The 17,699-nt window shown below is 35.9% G+C and overlaps 1 long non-coding RNA gene across 1 annotated transcript in view; it reads right to left on the bottom strand.

The window, feature by feature from the left end:
- Positions 1–220: 220 nt before the first annotated feature.
- The window catches only part of LOC309627614, a 91,638-nt gene continuing 74,159 nt past the window's right edge, over positions 221–17,699 (bottom strand). The window contains exon 3 of the long non-coding RNA XR_014243855.1: positions 221–5,233. This is a non-coding gene — a long non-coding RNA (uncharacterized lncRNA). The remainder of the gene's footprint in view (positions 5,234–17,699) is intronic.

Raw genomic sequence — 17,699 nt, 5'->3', positions numbered from 1 at the left:
ATAAACAGCTCAAGCAGCTCAATATTACAAAAACAAACAACCCAATCCAAAAATGGGCAGAAGACCTAAATAGACATTTCTCCAAAGAAGACATACAGATGGCCAAGAAGCACATGAAAAGCTTCCCAACATCACTAATTATTAGAGAAATGCAAATCAAAAGTACAATGAGGTATCGCCTCACACCAGTTAAAATGGGCATCATCAGAAAATCTACAAACAACAAATGCTGGAGAGGGTGTGGAGAAAAGGGAACCCTCTTGCACTGTTGGTGGGAATGTAAATTGATACAGCTACTAAGGAGAACAGTATGGAGGTTCCTCAAAAAACTAAAAATAGAATTACCATATGACCCAGCAATCCCACTACTGGGCATATACCCAGAGAAAACCATAATTCAAAATGACACATGCACCCCAATGTTCATTGCAGCAGTATTTACAATAGCCAGGTCATGGAAGCAACCTAAATGCCCATCGACAGATGAATGGATAAAGAAGATATGGTACATATATACAATGGAATATTACTCAGCCATAAAAAGGAACAAAATTGGGTCATTTGTTGAGACATGGATGGATCTAGAGACTGTCACACAGAGTGAAGTAAGTCAGAAAGAGAAAAACAAATATCGTATATTAACGCATGTATGTGGAACCTAGAAAAATGGTACAGATGAACCGGTTTGCAGGGCAGAAGTTGAGGCACAGATGTAAAGAACAAACGTATGGACTCCACGGGGGGAAAGCCGCAGGGGGGTGGTGGTGGTAGTGTGATGAATTACGCAATTGGGATTGACATGTATACACTGATGTATATAAAATTGATGCCTAATAAGAACTTGCTGTATAAAAAATAAATAAAATAAAATCAAAAATTAAAAAAAAATTCAGGTGAAAATAAAAATTTCTTTAAGAAAATGAGAACTTGATCACCAATTAATATTTGCTGTCATTGGATTTTCCACATATTCATAATTATTTTGCCATTAAAAAAAAAAGAAAAGACTTCTGAGTAAAGAAAAGACATGAGTGCTCAAAAAAAATTCTGTGCTTTTTATTTCTCTGCCAAGTAGAGAAATAATTATCCCAGAAAATAATAATCCTAGAAAATTGTGACCCAGACGAGTTACATGAATTCCTTGTAGTAATTTATTAAGTCAGTGGCATAATTCCTTGTTAGTTCATCTAGTTTACATTTCTAGATCCTATATACCATAAAAATACCCAAATTACTGAAACATAATTTGAAGACATCAAATAAAATTGGGTGCATTCGAACCCAAGAAATAAGAGATCTTCACTGAGGGCCTCATGGGAGAGAAGTGAACATGCCTTGTCTCTTTCAATACTTTTTTTTCCAATGTCTCCTCTGACTTCTTCCTTTAAAAATTTCAAAGTTTAATTTCCAGAAACAAAAATGATAAAGCAACATGATACCCTTTAAACCCTATAGAAATATTAAATCTATTTTGCTAGGTTAGCCAGTAGCTAAAGCATTCAATATTGCTCAATTATTCTCATCCATCTGTTCAATATGGTAAAGTGACATTCCTAGCCATCCTTCTCTCCATGAAAATAAAACAATGTAGAGAAAAATTCAGTAGGTCTCACAAAGATAAATAATAAAGGAAATAGATTATTATTAAGCCTCATGAACAGTCCTTAAAAAATGTTTCTGTATTTTGAATCTAAATATGATAGAGTACTGTGGAGCAAACAACAGTTATAAAACCAAGACAAAAATGTCATTTTTAAAGCCTTAAAAGAGAAGCATAACTTGCAGGGCTTCTTCAGCATCTGTTTTTTCTTACCATTGTTTTGTGATATAGACTCTATAGAGCTTACATCTGGTAAAAAGATCTTTTAAAGGACACTTAGGTCCTTTACATTCCCTTCTTTGGTGATAAAATTATATTTCTAGGTGACTTAGGTGAACAGTAATTTTAATACTTCTTGAAAAAAACAAAAGTTTAAAAAATTAAACCTCAGAGTTCTAAACCTTCAATATTTTTTCTGGGTCTTTATGAAGTCCATGAAATATTGCATTTTTCTTTTTTTCCCATGAGTGGTCTTTCTGTTAACATTGTTCACTGATTTGTTTGCTTTCTTTCACTGTCTCCTAGCAGTCTTGATTATTATGTCACCTTTTACGTTATTTTACTGACTAACACCAAACAAATTCTATTATTTCCCCTCTCTTCACAGTTTAATCTAGCCACTCCTTCCTCTGTAGACTTTATTCCTTTTACATACCAGGACCTTTTCTCCCCTTCTTTAATTCTGCAAATCATCCTTTAACTTCATGGAGTTCATATTACACATTCAGTTTAAGGACTTAAAATAGCATACATATACGAAATTTCATTTTCACCTTGCTCAACTTAATTTTTTAAGCTCCATGGGCTAATTCTAGTAAAGAGTGTGAAAATATGGTTCATTACAATTTCATGAGTGAATAAATAGCTTTAATAAACTGAAACCGTGCTAGAAAGGAGATGCCCTAAAAATGGCGTGAATTGGTTATTTCATATCATACTGATGGGCTGATTGACAATGCTGAACACTTTTGCTAGGTAATAAAATTAAATGAATGCAGAACATGGTGAAGCTGGTCAAAAAGGATTGATGGAGATATTAAGTTGAAGGTTTCTCTTTCCTTCTAAAAGCCAAAGTAAATTAACAACTGAAAATACAAAATAACCTTTTATTTTTTCCTATTACTTTATGTTTGGAAATTAAAGTTTCCAAAAATTAGAACATGGTTGCCTAGCTTGTTGTTGTTTAGAGTTAAAAATCATTAATGTTTTGCAATGATGTGTGTGTGCATGAATACACACACACACAATGATATGATACAAATGATTTAGGTAAAATAAAACCTCACCAAAATCTTCTCTCTTTGATGCAATACCAAAATAATCTACTAAGAAAATAATTCAAATATAAAATTAATCACTTTTTACAAAAGTATGTTGACTATTTTGCATTTTATACATTATTACTTATTTTTCTGGGATATAAGTATTAACAAAAAATTGTTTGAACTTAAGAAACTTAACATGTAGTCTAGTACAAGGGTTGACTTGGCCTTAAATAGGTGTAATATGAGATAGAGAAGTGGCTAAGAGAAGTATGAGGAAAGGATTTTGGCAGTTTGGACAAAAAAGTTTCTCTGTGTGTGTGTATGTGTGTTGGCAATTTGGGGAAAAATTTTAGTTGAACCCTGCAAATTCACCAGAACTCAAACATGTTAAAATGGTACCATAAAGACACTTCTGGTATTTAATAAGGCATGGAAGAATGGATGCAAAAATAACATGTATGAAAAATATTAAATAATTCAAATTTGCCGAGAGGGTAAAAATTAAATACAGTTGTAGAATGTAGTGCTGGGGAGGCAAATTTGGGTCAGATCATTTAGGATTTTGAATTTTTAAACAATGAGACTAACTGTGGGCAATGGGAAGTCAATAATGCTTTTAGGATAAAGGAGTAACCTGACCTGTCACAGTCAGCATCATGATAATGCTTTTGACAGCAGACTGTAAGAATGGTAGGGGAGACAAGACACTGAGAATGCCTTAGTTTTTTTTTTTTTCAATTTGTCAGGGAAAGAAAGATAATAAAGAAGGCAGAGATTTGGTAAGAGGACCAGGGAAAGTTTTTGTCAATTCTCATTTGGGCTGAAAGCCATGAGGTCACTATTGTCCCCAAATGGATGTAAGTTGAAAAGTATCACCATCAGACATAAGATAAAAAGATTTAGGAGAAGATACCATCTAGCAGAGTTAATAATCGTCTTCTCATAAGGAATCATGCATGCATGCAAGATTCTCCAAGAGGGGAGAAGGAAGAAGAGTTGAAGGAGATGATGGAGGATATTTCAATGGTGGTGGGAGTGCCTGTGAATTTTCCCAGTGCTCCTGGTTGAGTTTCTGGGATGGAGGTGGGAGTTGGGAATCACTTAGAACCACCTTAATTCTCAGCTAAATTTGGACCATATCCCCATTTCTTGTTCAGAATTCTGAGGGCCAGCAATCTAAGGAGAAATTTCTCATGTCACAGCTTTACGTTAACAACAAATTAGGAATGGCAAGGTACAATACCTTGGTCAGAGAGAATCTGATGTCCACACTCTGAATATCCTAAGACCTAAGGCCTAAGTGTCACAAGAAAGCAGCTGAATCTTCTCTACCAGAGAAGTTGGAAGTTAGCTAAGGAGACACCAGAGTGGATAATGGAGTGAGCATTTGAAGACCACGACTGGCCCACAGATATCACAGCAGAATGAATGGGATAAATGCCGTGACCAGACTTAGTGGTTTCTGCTGACTGCCTTCTGTGCCTCACCATAGACCACTACCTCTCTCTCTGCATCTGGGATTTAAATTTTTAAAGAGAAAGACATAATTTGTTCAAATGGAGTTTAAGTGTAAAGATTACATATTGAAATGTGAAATCTGAGAAAAAAAAAGAGACTTATGTAAAAGTTTTTTTAAAAATCTGCAGTATTGGGCTTCCCTGGTGGCGCAGTGGTTGAGAATCGGCCTGCCAATGCAGGGGACACGGGTTTGAGCCCTGGTCTGGGAAGGTTCCACATGCCGCATAGCAACTAGGCCCGTGAGCCACAACTACTGAGCCTGCGCATCTGGAGCCTGTGCTCCGCAACAAGAGAGGCCGCGATAGTGAGAGGCCCGCACACCGCGATGAAGAGTGGCCCCCGCTCGCCGCAACTAGAGAAAGCCCTCGTGCAGAAACCAAGACCCAACACAGCCAAAACTAAATAAATTAATTAATTTTAAAAAATCTGCAGTACTATAATCCACAAGGCAGTGAAATATGTGTCATAAACAGGCAACAGAGCAGTGAAATCCAGACAAAGCTCCATTTAATGGTGGACCACCAGACAAGGGAGCAAGTGATACCTGCTGAGGAAGTCACTAAAAGCTGTATTAAATTGTCAATGTGGGCTAGTTTCTGTGATGTTTCGTCAAAGTCCTACAGAGCACTGAGATGAGGCTTAGTGGAAATGAGCATTTTGACACATTCATCTTACAGAGGTTGCAGTTTACTGCTGTAAAAAAAAAGGATAAATTCTGAGCAAATCTCACCAGGAGATGTGAAGTGTGATGATATTCAGTGAACTTGCTTTCTGTCATCTCAGTTCCTTAAGGGAAACATGCTTAGATTGGAAATAATGGTATTCAACCTGTCCCAGGTGAGGTCCTGCCCTGAAATGAGAAGCTCAAATTGGGTTTTACCAAATCTTTTATACTTTAACAACATCATGAAACATCAGCATATTTATGTATAAGTAGTAAATATTGCCTTTAGCATATCACATCACCTAGCTTCTTAGTTCTGGGTTCAGTTCCTTCCCATATCACCCATGGTCTCTTCATATATTGTCCAGAGAAACATAATAATGTCTAGGTATCACACAAGGTTACCTGTCTATCTATGTATCTGTCACTTGATCATAAAATAATAAAACCTTTTGTCTTCACTCCACTTCCTGGTCTGTTTTATAAATTAAATCCTACTTTCCCATCACTGCCCTTCCCCCAAAACTTTCACCCTAATTGAAATTGTTATGTTTACTATAGAATATAAGATCTATGAAGGCAGGCACTTTTTTTTTCTGTTTTGCTCACTGTTCAGGATGTAGAAACATGCCTAGTAGCTAGTAAGTGCTCAATAATGAATGTATGTCTTCCCCACTGGACTGTAAGATCCATATGGCATAAATGGATGAATATTGCACACTTTACTCTCTATGGTAGAAAATTCATTTTGGAGATTTATACAGTGACATTTCCAGCTCCTCACTCCTTGGGCCCCACTGACATTTCTTCTCATTAACTTACTAGATAATCCAGCCCGTTAGCAATGCCCCAACTCCCTTGATACATATCCACTAATCTACTTAAAATCCAGTCAATTCTTTAAGATCTTGCTCAAATCAGGCTCTAGGAATACAATTAAAGTTGTATAATCAAACACAATTCATCTAATATTTAATTCACCTAACAAAGTATTTGAAAAATTCATTTTGGTAAAATATATAACATTTTCTATGTCATAAATAAGTTTTCCTTTGAGAATTTTTACGTACGTAATTTTACTTTGCATGCTTTTGTGTCTTTCAAAATTTCTTATTTAATTTGCCTAAAGCACCTCAGCCTTGATTCTACATTAACAGTTATATTATTCAGTTTAATGTGTTATATTAACAATTGTGTATATATATATTACTCATTTAAACATCTTTTCTAGATATTTTGAAACATTTTCATAAATTTGTAACCAAATTCAAATTAACATTATATATAAGTATTAATAAAATTATTACTTCATACCAGACTCATCTAATTATCCTTTTTGTGCAGCTCTGCGAAATCAAGTGACTTTTGTATAATAATAATTTTTATTTACTTTTAATGAATAATTATAATACCATTTTTATTAATAGCAGAAAAGTTACAGTTGTAATTCAGGGTATTTCAGAAATACTTTGTTACACTGAAAAAATATTTTTTTGACTGTATAAAGATATAAATATAGATATATAATTGTTTAGATAAAGTCTAATTTGTGGGCCTTTAGTGTCAAATGTTCTTTATGGATCCATATCTTGAATCATGCTTAATTTTGTCCAAGAAACCTTTTCCACCTTAGAAAAGGGCAATATTGGTTAGCACTCCTTAAATTCCAAAGTCTCAGAGGACCAAAGATGATGCCAACCATAACACATTCTTCTACCAGCTCACACTTGAATCTGGTATTTAGTTCCAATGTTTGCTTATAACTGTTTTATTTATGTTAGATACTTACAGTGCTTTTTTTCTACAGTTTTCAAAGAGGCATTGCAAAGAGGTTAAGATAGGCAAACAATACCCAATTGTTTAAATGAAAAATCTTTGCCAAACCACATTCCTTAGTAAACTATAACCTTAAAATTTTGCCAGAGACTAGAGGTTCATGTTAGTCAATATTTAAGCTGGGAGGTCCTTTTCAGTCAATAGTTAAATGGTACCAATGTTTTTGAAAACCGATTAAATCTTCACAATCCACTTTTTGATTCCAGCTGCCACATCCAAGGATATATTTTTGTTACAAGATAGAAAACTATCATATAATGAAGAACTTCTAAAGAATTTAGGACAGTCTCCTACAAACCATAGTGTGTAAGACACTGATTTTTGCCCAAATCCAAGGAAATGTCTAAAATTCCTCTTAGCTAAGAAGGATGAGGCATTCATCAGCAGTGCTAACTGAGGAATGTATATCTTTTTATTTTGGCTTTAGTTTTTGCAGGTGTTAGTGGAGCATGTTTTCATAAGAAGAATCTGTGCTTCCTGATTTTTCAACATTTGTGGAAAAGTGTGCAAAGGACATACAAATAAATAGTACAGCAGGAGAATAATAGGACAGGTGAGCTTTTTTCTCCTTATTTAAGAAAATGTTGAAAACACCACTATTCTTACAAGTTAAATCCTGGACAGGATAGTCAAGAATGCAGAGTTAAAAAACAGACATAGCTATGCTCAGGTGAAGACCAGGAATGAAGTACAGGCATACCTCAGAGATATTGTGGTTTCTGTTCCAGACAACCAAAATAAAGTGAATATTGCTATAAAGCGAGTCACATAAATTTTTTGGTTTCTCAGTGCATATAAAAGTTATATTTACCTTATACTATAGTGTATTAGGTGTGCAATAGTATTATGTCTGAAAAAACAATGTACATATTCTAATTAAAAATGGTAATCATCATCTGAGTCTTCAGTGAGTTGTAATCTTTTTGTTGGTCAAGGGTTTAAAATATTACCAGAATTACTAACACGTGACACAGAGACAGGAAGTGAACAAATGCTATTGAAAAACATAGTGTCAATAAACTTTCTTGATGCAGGGTTGCCACACACCTTCAATTTGTAAGAAACACAGTATCTGTGAAGTGCAATAAAATGAAGCAAGGTATGGCTGTATAGCCTTAAACAGATCAGAAGTTCTTTCTAGACCAAGAAGAGAGCACAGGAAAACTCCAATAGCTATATGGATATGGTATATGGCAAAAGATACACTGCAGGGAAAGAAGGGAAAATTCAATAAATTATGGTGAGAGGAATAGTTAACCAGAGGAAAAAAGAAATTAAACATCAACCTCACAACAACATAAAAATCAGTTGTAAATAGATTAAAGGCTTAAATATAAAAGGCAAAACTTTGAACCTTTTAGAAGAAAATATAAGGAAAAAAAATCCCTTTGTTGTTTACTCCATATAAGAAAGAATTTTTTCCCAAGGGAACACAAAAAGTACTGTCCATTAAAATTTTAATTAATGTGCTTATATTAAAATTAAGAACTCCTATTCAATAAAAGATATCCCTTCTCCCCCCACCCCCAAAAAAGAAGAAAAAGAAGTTGCAAACTACAAACTGGAGTCAGGGATTTGTAATACATATAACTGGCCAATGATTCATAAACCAGAATACATAAAGAAAATGTTCGAATAAGTTTAAAAAAATACAAAATATCTAATAAAAGTATGAGTAAGAGAATGGCCATTTCACAGAAGGAAAAACTTAAATGAATAATAAATATATAAAAATATATTCAACCTTAGTAATCAGGGAAATGAAAATTAACACCCAAATGATTTATATGTACTAGACGAGAAAAAAAAAATACTTTGACAATTCTGAGCTTTGGAGAGTTTGTAGATAACAAGAACTCTTATGCATTGAGGTGGAAATGTAAAATAATACAACCACTTTGGAAAACAATTTAGCATTATTTTGTAATGAATATTCACATGCCCTGTAACCCATCAATTCAACTCCTCAAGTATATACTCTAGAGAAATTCCTGAAAATGTGTATCAAAAGACAAATACAAAAAAAAGTCTTAGTACCACTCATTATCACTCTTTCATCACTACTCATTACAGAAAAATATTGAAAGCAACACCAGCATCCAAATATAGGAGAATAAATGATCAATTGTGATATATTCGCACAGCTGAATATCGCACAGCCGAATATCACACAGCAATGAAAAAGAGCCACATGCAATAAAATGGATGGATCCTAGAAACACACTTTTGAATAGAAAAAGAAAGTCATAAAAACTACATATATAGTATGATACTATTTTTACAAAGCTAAAATACAAGCAAAACTAAACAATGTATTGTTAAAAGACGCATACATGTGCAATGAAACAAGTTTAAGAAATAGAAAGAAAGCAATAAACACAAACATCAAGATGCAGAGTTGGGGTGGGGGGGATATAGGAGGATGAGCTAGTGGAGAAGCCACCTGCATGTATATAACATGTAGTCTTTCATTTATCCAAATTGGATAATAATATAAAATTGGGCCAAACAATCATTATAGCCTAATCAGAAATGGCAATCTAAGCACTTATATAAAGAGGTCCTTGTTTGAAGTGATAAAGGTTCTGAGAACTTCTGAGGCATAATTTTCCTCAGAGCATCGTCTATGGCAATACATGGTGGGCTTCCTAAACAATGGCAAAGGAAGTCACAAAGCTTACCACAGCTGGTGAACCTGCATGCTTCTAGAACAAGAGTTCTCTGTAGTGGCTAGTTAACTCAGCCTAATCTGGGTTCTTTTCCAATTTGAGGGATGTCCTAATCTGGTTAATTTTATAGGATTTTATCCTAATTTTCTCAATGCTTTAAAGTTAAATTTATGATTAATGAATTTGGTTATCAACTGGTATTTTTTATTTAAATGTACATAACTAGCTCTACTTATATCAATTATTATAGTTTCCAATTAACTGAAGCATAGTAATAATGGTATTTTATTTTCTGATTAGAAATCATAGGCTGAATTAATTATTATTAGGAGGCCAAATCAATTCCAACCTTACCAGATTAATTAATTAGGACAAATCAGTGTTAACAACACTATCTTAACAAGAATTAGGACAAATCAGTATAAATAAACCTATCTTTGTTTCTCATTCTTTATTTGGGAATTCACGTGCATAGGTACATAATATCTTTAGCACAATTTATGTATTTATTTTTTCATTTTTTATTTTTTCTGAGCACATTCAACAAAGGATTTATGAGTTTTATTCTTGGAATTTTCCTCTGGGTCCTGTTAAAAATCCATGAATATGGCTTCCAGGTTCTTATTTTTGCTTTCTTAGCCAGGCTAGGTTTACATATTCCCAATCATCTCAGTGCTACCATTCTCAGTGAAGTATTCTTTTCTTGCGTATTGTATGTACCTTCTTTAGAAAAGATTAGGTCAGGTGTCCTAGGGTGCAGGAGGGTGTGTTGCATGTAGCCAAGAATTACAGTGAATAGAGAAGCTTAACATGCCTGTACAGTTCAGGGCAAGAGAGAGGTACAGGCCCTAAGCTAACAGCAATATCATAAAAGGTCTTTCAACATAACTGAACACTGAGTTCACTCCTTTAGAGAGCAAGGGTTCACTGGAAGACCTGAGGTAAACTCCCTATTTGAAGGGAGAATAAGGGAGAGATCACTGGGCCTGTGTCCTGCTTTGGGCCATTTGTGAGAGAATAAATAAGCAGAGAAGAAACTTGCAGAGCAGACAGCTTTATAAAATGCTTCTCATTGGTTTGCTCAAGAGAGGGGTACACTAAAATAGGTAGTGGATGGTTTTTTAGAACTCCAGTTTTTTATATTCATCCCATTGGTCAATACATTGATATGAATGAGGGACATCTGCCACAAGAAAAATATTATTTTAACTCTAGTTGTGACCAGAGACAACAAAGAACAACAGTAAAAGTAAGAACAAACTAGCAAAATGAGTGCATTCAGTATAGTAACTGAGTGGTGAGAAGCTATGATAATGGAACTCCAGGAAACCTTATCTTTCATTTCTCTGGTTGACTTTTGTTGCTTTTTTCAACACACAGAGTATGAAAAAGTAAGCCCTACATACTAAAACACATGATACTCATATAATATTTTAAACCCTTTGGTCTCATTCATTAATTAGATTTCAATTTAAATGCCCTTCCTCCATCTTCCCACAGTACCTTTTAACTCCCTCATCATAGCATTTATCCATGTGACAATAAGAATGTGTATTTGATTTCGACAAAATTCAACACCTATTTATGATAAAAACCCTCCAGAAGGTAGGCATAGAGGGAACATTCTTCAACATAATAAAGGCCATATATGACAAACCCACAGCCAACATCGTCCTCAATGGGGAAAAACTGAAACCATTTCCACTAAGATCAGGAACAAGACAAGGTTGCCCACTCTCAACACTATTATTCAACATAGTTTTGGAAGTTTTACTCACAGCAATCAGAGAAGAAAAAGAAATAAAAGGAATCCAAATCGGAAAAGAAGAAGTAAAGCTGTCACTGTTTGCAGATGACATGATACTATACATAGAGAATCCTAAAGATGCTACCAGTACTAGAGCTAATCAATGAATTTGGTAAAGTAGCAGTATTCAAAATTAATGCACAGAAATCTCTAGCATTCCTATACACTAATGATGAAAAATCTGAAAGTGAAATTAAGAAAACACTCCCATTTACCATTGCAATGAAAAGAATAAAATATCTAGGAATAAATCTACCTAAGGAGACAAAAGACCTCTATGCAGAAAATTATAAGACGCTGATGAAAGAAATTAAGGATGATACAAATAGATGGAGAGATATACCATGTTCTTGGATTGGAAGAATCAACATTGTGAAAATGACTCTACTACCCAAAGAAATCTACAGATTCAATGCAATCCCTATCAAACTACCACTGGCATTTTTCACGGAAATAGAAAAAAAATTTCACAACTTGTACGGAAACACAAAAGACCCCGAATAACCAAAGCAATCTTGAGAAAGAAAAACGGAGCTGGAGGAATCAGGCTCCCTGATTTCAGACTATACTACAGAGCTACAGTAATCAAGACAGTATGGTACTGGCACAAAAACAGAAATATAGATCAATGGAACAGGATAGAAAGCCCAGAGATAAACCCACACACATATGGTCACCTTATCTTTGATAAAGGAGGCAAGAGTATACAGTGGAGAAAAGACAGCCTCTTCAATAAGTGGTGCTGGGAAAACTGGACAGGTACATGTAAAAGTATGAAATTAGAATACTCCTTAACACCATAGAAAAAAATAAACTCAAAATGGATTAAAGACCTAAATGTAAGGCCAGACACTATCAAACTCTTAGAGGAAAACATAGGCACAACACTCTATGACATAAATCACAGCAAGATCCTTTTTGACCCACCTCCTAGAGAAATGGAAATAAAAACAAAAATAAACAAATGGGACCTAATGAAACTTAGAAGCTTTTGCATAGCAAAGGAAACCATAAACAAGACAAAAAGACAACCCTCAGAATGGGAGAAAATATTTGCAAATGAAGCAACTGACAAAGGATTAGTCTCCAAAATTTACAAGCAGCTCATGCAGCTCAATCTCAAAAAAACAAACATCCCAAGCCAAAAATGGGCAGAAGACCTAAATAGACATTTCTCCAAAGAAGATATACAGATTGCCAACAAACACATGAAAGAATGCTCAACATCGGTAATCATTAGAGAAATGCAAATCAAAACTACAATGAGATATCATCTCACACCAGTCAGAATGGCCATCATCAAAAAATCTACAAACAATAAATACTGGAGAGGGTGTGGAGAAAAGGGAACCCTCTTGCACTGTTGGTGGGAATGTAAATTGATACAGCCACTATGGAGAACAGTATGGAGGTTCCTTAAAAAAGTAAAAATAGAACTACCATACGACCCAGCAATCTCACTACTGGGCATATACCCTGAGAAAACCATAATTCAAAAAGAGTCATGTACCACAATGTTCATTGCAGCTCTATTTACAATAGGCAGGACATGGAAGCAACCTAAGTGTCCATCAACAGATGAATGGATAAAGAAGATGTGGCACGTATATACAATGGAATATTACTCAGCCATAAAAAGAAATGAAATGGAGTTATTTGTAGTGAGGTGGATGGACCTAGAGTCTGTCATAAAGAGTGAAGTAAGTCAGAAGGAGAAAAACAAATACCGTATGCTAACACATATATATGGAATCTAAGAGAAAAAAAAAAAAGTCATGAAGAACCTAGGTGTGGTGGCCCCCAAGCTGTAAGCTTATTCAGCTTTCTGCTTTCCGGAGAACTGCTTGTCTCTTTCTTGGTATGCACTCCTGACGCTGCGGTATTGAGCGTAAAAAAGGAAAATGGCTTGCGGCCAGTTTCGTTCCAGGTGCCTGCTCTGGATCTAAGAGCCCCTGGTTGTTCCCCAGAAGAAGGACGTGCTGCCCTGAGGAGGAAGTCTGTATCTCCAAAGAATGGCCCATAAGGCATGCTGACGCATAGATAGTGGCGCATAGATAGTGGCGACAGAATTATGTGGAAATACAAGGTTTACTGATTTATTGTCTAATATTCGTTCCGTACTAAACCTATATATACATTCATGCTCTTTGAATAAACTAGCCTTGCAACCATCAGTTGTCTTGGCCCTTCTGACCCCATACTGGTGCTTTTCAGTTCCTTACCCCTCACCGCCAGGAACATCTAGCTTTCTGCAGCCGGTCTGCGGCAAGTGGCGCCCGAACAGGGACCTGAGTGCGTGAGGCATTTCGGAAGATTTCAGGTAAGCAGAACTCTCGAGTGAGATAGTGTGGCCACAAGAAATAATTTCGTTTTTAGGACGGTAACTCGAGAAAGAGTCAGAAGTAAAATAATATGGGACAAAAGGGCTCTAAGGAGCGTGATTTATTTGCTCAGGTTTTGCTTTCAATGTTAAAAGCCCGTGGAACTAAGGTAACTACCTCACAACTTCTGGAATTTTTGCAATTAGTATATGATGCTTGTCCTTGGTTCCCTGAAGGAGGATCAGTGGACTTAGCAATTTGGACTCGTGTAGGAGATGAATTATCTAAATATCATGAAGTACATGGACCATCTTCTGTTTCAGTTTCCATTTTTAGCTTGTGGAATTTAATAAGAGATTGTTTTAATCCAATTTATGATTCAGTTCCAAAATTAACAGCTAAATCTGTAGAACATATTGCTGCAGTAGCTACTGCTCCTCCGTTGCCACCGAGGATAAAGAGTGTTAATTCACTTGATGATGATGACTTTTCTTTTGATTTAGCAGGTGAAGAAGCCAAATATGAGGCTGAAAAATATCCTGATGAAAATATTCTTCCGCAGTTACAGCAATTACATGTCTCTGTCCCTATCCCTCCTAAGCTTAGTCCTTTACAACAAGCAGTACGGGGAGCTCTTAATAGAGGGGAGGATCCTTTATTCTGCTGTCCGGTGGTGGAACGACCCAATCCTCAAAATCCACAACAAAATAATCGGGAATATCAGCCCCTCTCCTTTAAGGTTTTGAAAGATTTAAAAGCAGCCTGTGCACAATATGGGCCTACAGCCCCTTTCACTATTACTATGTTGGATACTATTGCAACAGAAGCATTGCCTCCAGCAGACTGGAAATCTATTGCTCGTGCTTGTCTCACTGGTGGCGACTATTTACTTTGGAAATCAGAATATTATGAAAAGGCTGCTGAACAAGCTGAAAGAAATACTGCACATAATGTGCTAGTAAATTATGAGATGTTGATTGGGGAAGGACAACATCAGTTATTACAGGATCAATTAGCTTTCCCTTTTGTGGCTTATGCTCAGATCAATCATATAGCTCTACATGCATGGAAACATTTACCTGCCTCCACTAGGACTGAAGACCTTGCTAAAATAAGGCAAGGGGCAGATGAACCTTATGCTGATTTTGTGGCTAGATTATTACAGGCTGTTAATAGAATTATTTCTGATGGTCCTTCTGGAGCAATTATCGTCAAACAATTGGCTTTCAAAAATGCTAATAATATTTGTCAAGCAGCTATACGTCCATGGAAAAGGAAAGGAAATTTAGAGGATTATATTAGAGTTTGTTCTGATATTGGATCATCTTACTTACAGGGAGCAGCTATAGCTGCAGCCCTAACTAAGGCAGGATTTGGGCCAAATGCTAAAAGTAAAAACTGTTTTAAATGTGGGAAGCCAGGTCATTTTGCAAAAAATTGTACTGTTGATATTCCTAATATGCCTGTCGTAAATTCTGTGCCTCAAGGTAAACCTCCTCCTACCACAATTTGTCCCCGATGCCAAAGAGGACGGCATTGGGCTAAAGAATGTCGATCAGTGACTCGTAAAGATGGAACTCCCTTGTCGGGAAACTTCCGGAGGGGCCTGCTCCGGCCCCATCAAACAATTGGAGCAATGTCAATAATCCCCCCACAACCTGCTCCACCGTCTCCAGCTCAGACCTTTGTTCCTCAGGGAATGGAATCTCCTCCCTTCAAAGGGCCACGCCAAATAGTGCAGGACTGGACCTCTGTGCCTCCACCCAATTCTTATTAACCTCGGATATGGGACCCCAAGCCCTTCCTACGGGAACTTTTGGGCCTTTACCCCAGGGAACGGTTGGTATAATCCTTGGAAGAAGTAGTATGTCTATGAAAGGCTTAACTATTATTCCTGGGGTGATTGATGCTGATTATGAAGGGGAATTAAAGGTTATGGTTCAAACATCAAAAGGATCTTTTCTTATCACACCCGGTATGCGAATAGCTCAGCTTCTATTAATTCCATATATACCAGAAGGAAAAATTTTACAACATAACAAAAGAGGAACTGGGGCTTTCGGTTCCTCTGATGCAGTTTACTGGATTCAACAAATTGGTAGGGAAAGACCACAATTGGTATTAAAAATAAATGGAAGGCCTTTTTCTGGGTTATTAGATACTGGTGCTGATGTTTCTGTTATTTCGTTTATACATTGGCCAAAAAATTGGCCCGTGCACCAAACCATTACACAGTTGCAAGGTATTGGCCAATCTAATTCTCCACAACAAAGTTCGCAATACCTACATTGGCAGGATGCTGAAGGTAATCAAGGAATATTCAAACCCTACGTATTGCCTGGATTGCCAGTTAACCTTTGGGGAAGAGATATATTACAACAAATGGGAATCCTATTGCTTAGTCCCAACCCTACTGTAACTAATATATTGTTAAATCAAGGGTATGATCCTAGGAATGGTTTGGGAAAAAATCAACAGGGAAATAAACTACCCTTACAGACTGATAATAAACGGGATAAAACAGGCTTGGGTTTTTTCTAGGGGCCTTGGATTCTCCTCCACCACATGCTGACCCTATAACTTGGATTTCTGATAATCCTGTCTGGGTGGACCAATGGCCCCTTTCTAAGGAGAAATTAATGGCGGCTCATAATATAATTAATGAACAGCTTGCTTTGGGCAGACTAGAAAAGTCTAATAGCCCTTGGAATACTCCTATATTTGTTATAAAGAAAAAATCGGGAAAATATCGTTTATTGCAAGATTTACGTGCTGTTAATCAAACTATGGTAATCATGGGAGCTCTGCAACCAGGTTTGCCTTCTCCTGCAGCCATACCTAAAAATTATATGATTATTATTATTGATCTTAAGGATTGCTTTTTTACTATTCCTCTATTTCCGGCTGATAAGTTGCGATTTGCTTTTAGCTTACCCTCTTTAAATTTTACAGAACCTATGCAACGTTATCAATGGAAAATGCTGCCTCAGGGTATGGCTAATAGTCCTACTTTATGTCAACAGTTTGTAGCTCAAGTTATTGCCCCTGTTCGTAAACAGTTTCCTCAGATATATTTTATTCATTATATGGATGACTTATTACTTGCTTATTCTGATAAACATATTTTACTTAAGGCTTATAATTCCCTTCAAAGTCATTTGTCACGATCAGGACTAGTCATTGCTGCTGACAAAGTACAGATGAACCCACCTTTCTCATATCTTGGTAAGTATATCACAAATTATAATATTACACCTCAGAAGATAGAGATACGGACTGACGTTCTTAAAACTTTAAATGATTTTCAAAAGTTATTAGGAGATATTAATTGGCTGCGACCTTCTTTAAAATTAACTACGGGTCAGTTACAGCTTCTTTTTAATATCCTAAAGGGAAGTCCTGATCCTTCTTCCCCTCGTATTTTAACTTCTGAAGCTCAACAAGCACTCAAGCTTGTAAACAAAGCAATACAATCTGCTCAGCTAACTAGAATTGAGCCTTCGTTACCTATACTATTAATAATCTGTGCTACGTCACATACCCCTACCGCCTTATTATGGCAAGAAACGGGAATTCTTGAATGGATTCATATGAAAAATACGCCTAATAAAGTCATTACACCTTATTATGAGTTAATAGCAACCCTTGTTCAATTGGGTCGTAGAAGAAATATTCAGTTGGTAGGATATGAACCAAATTCTATTATTATACCTTATACTACTTATCAATATTCTTGGCTATTATTTGTCTCTGATTTTTGGGCTCTTGCTTTTGCTGGATATTCAGGAATTATTGATAATCATTATCCTTCTAATAAGCTCCTTCATTTTGCTACTCAACATCTATTTATTTTTCCAAAAACTATCTGTTCAACTCCTATTCTCAATGCCCCAAATGTTTTTACTGATGGTTCTGTCAATGGCATCGCTGTTGTTATTTCTGATGACTTACTTCATAAAGAACAAACAGATCATACCTCTGCCCAACGAGTTGAATTACATGCGATTTCCTTGGCTTTT

This window comes from Balaenoptera borealis, assembly GCF_965194805.1.
Source record: "Balaenoptera borealis genome assembly, chromosome: 4".
NCBI classification, from domain to species: domain Eukaryota; kingdom Metazoa; phylum Chordata; class Mammalia; order Artiodactyla; family Balaenopteridae; genus Balaenoptera; species Balaenoptera borealis.
Note: the sequence above shows the minus strand (reverse complement) of the source record. Positions and strands in the feature narration are given on the sequence as shown.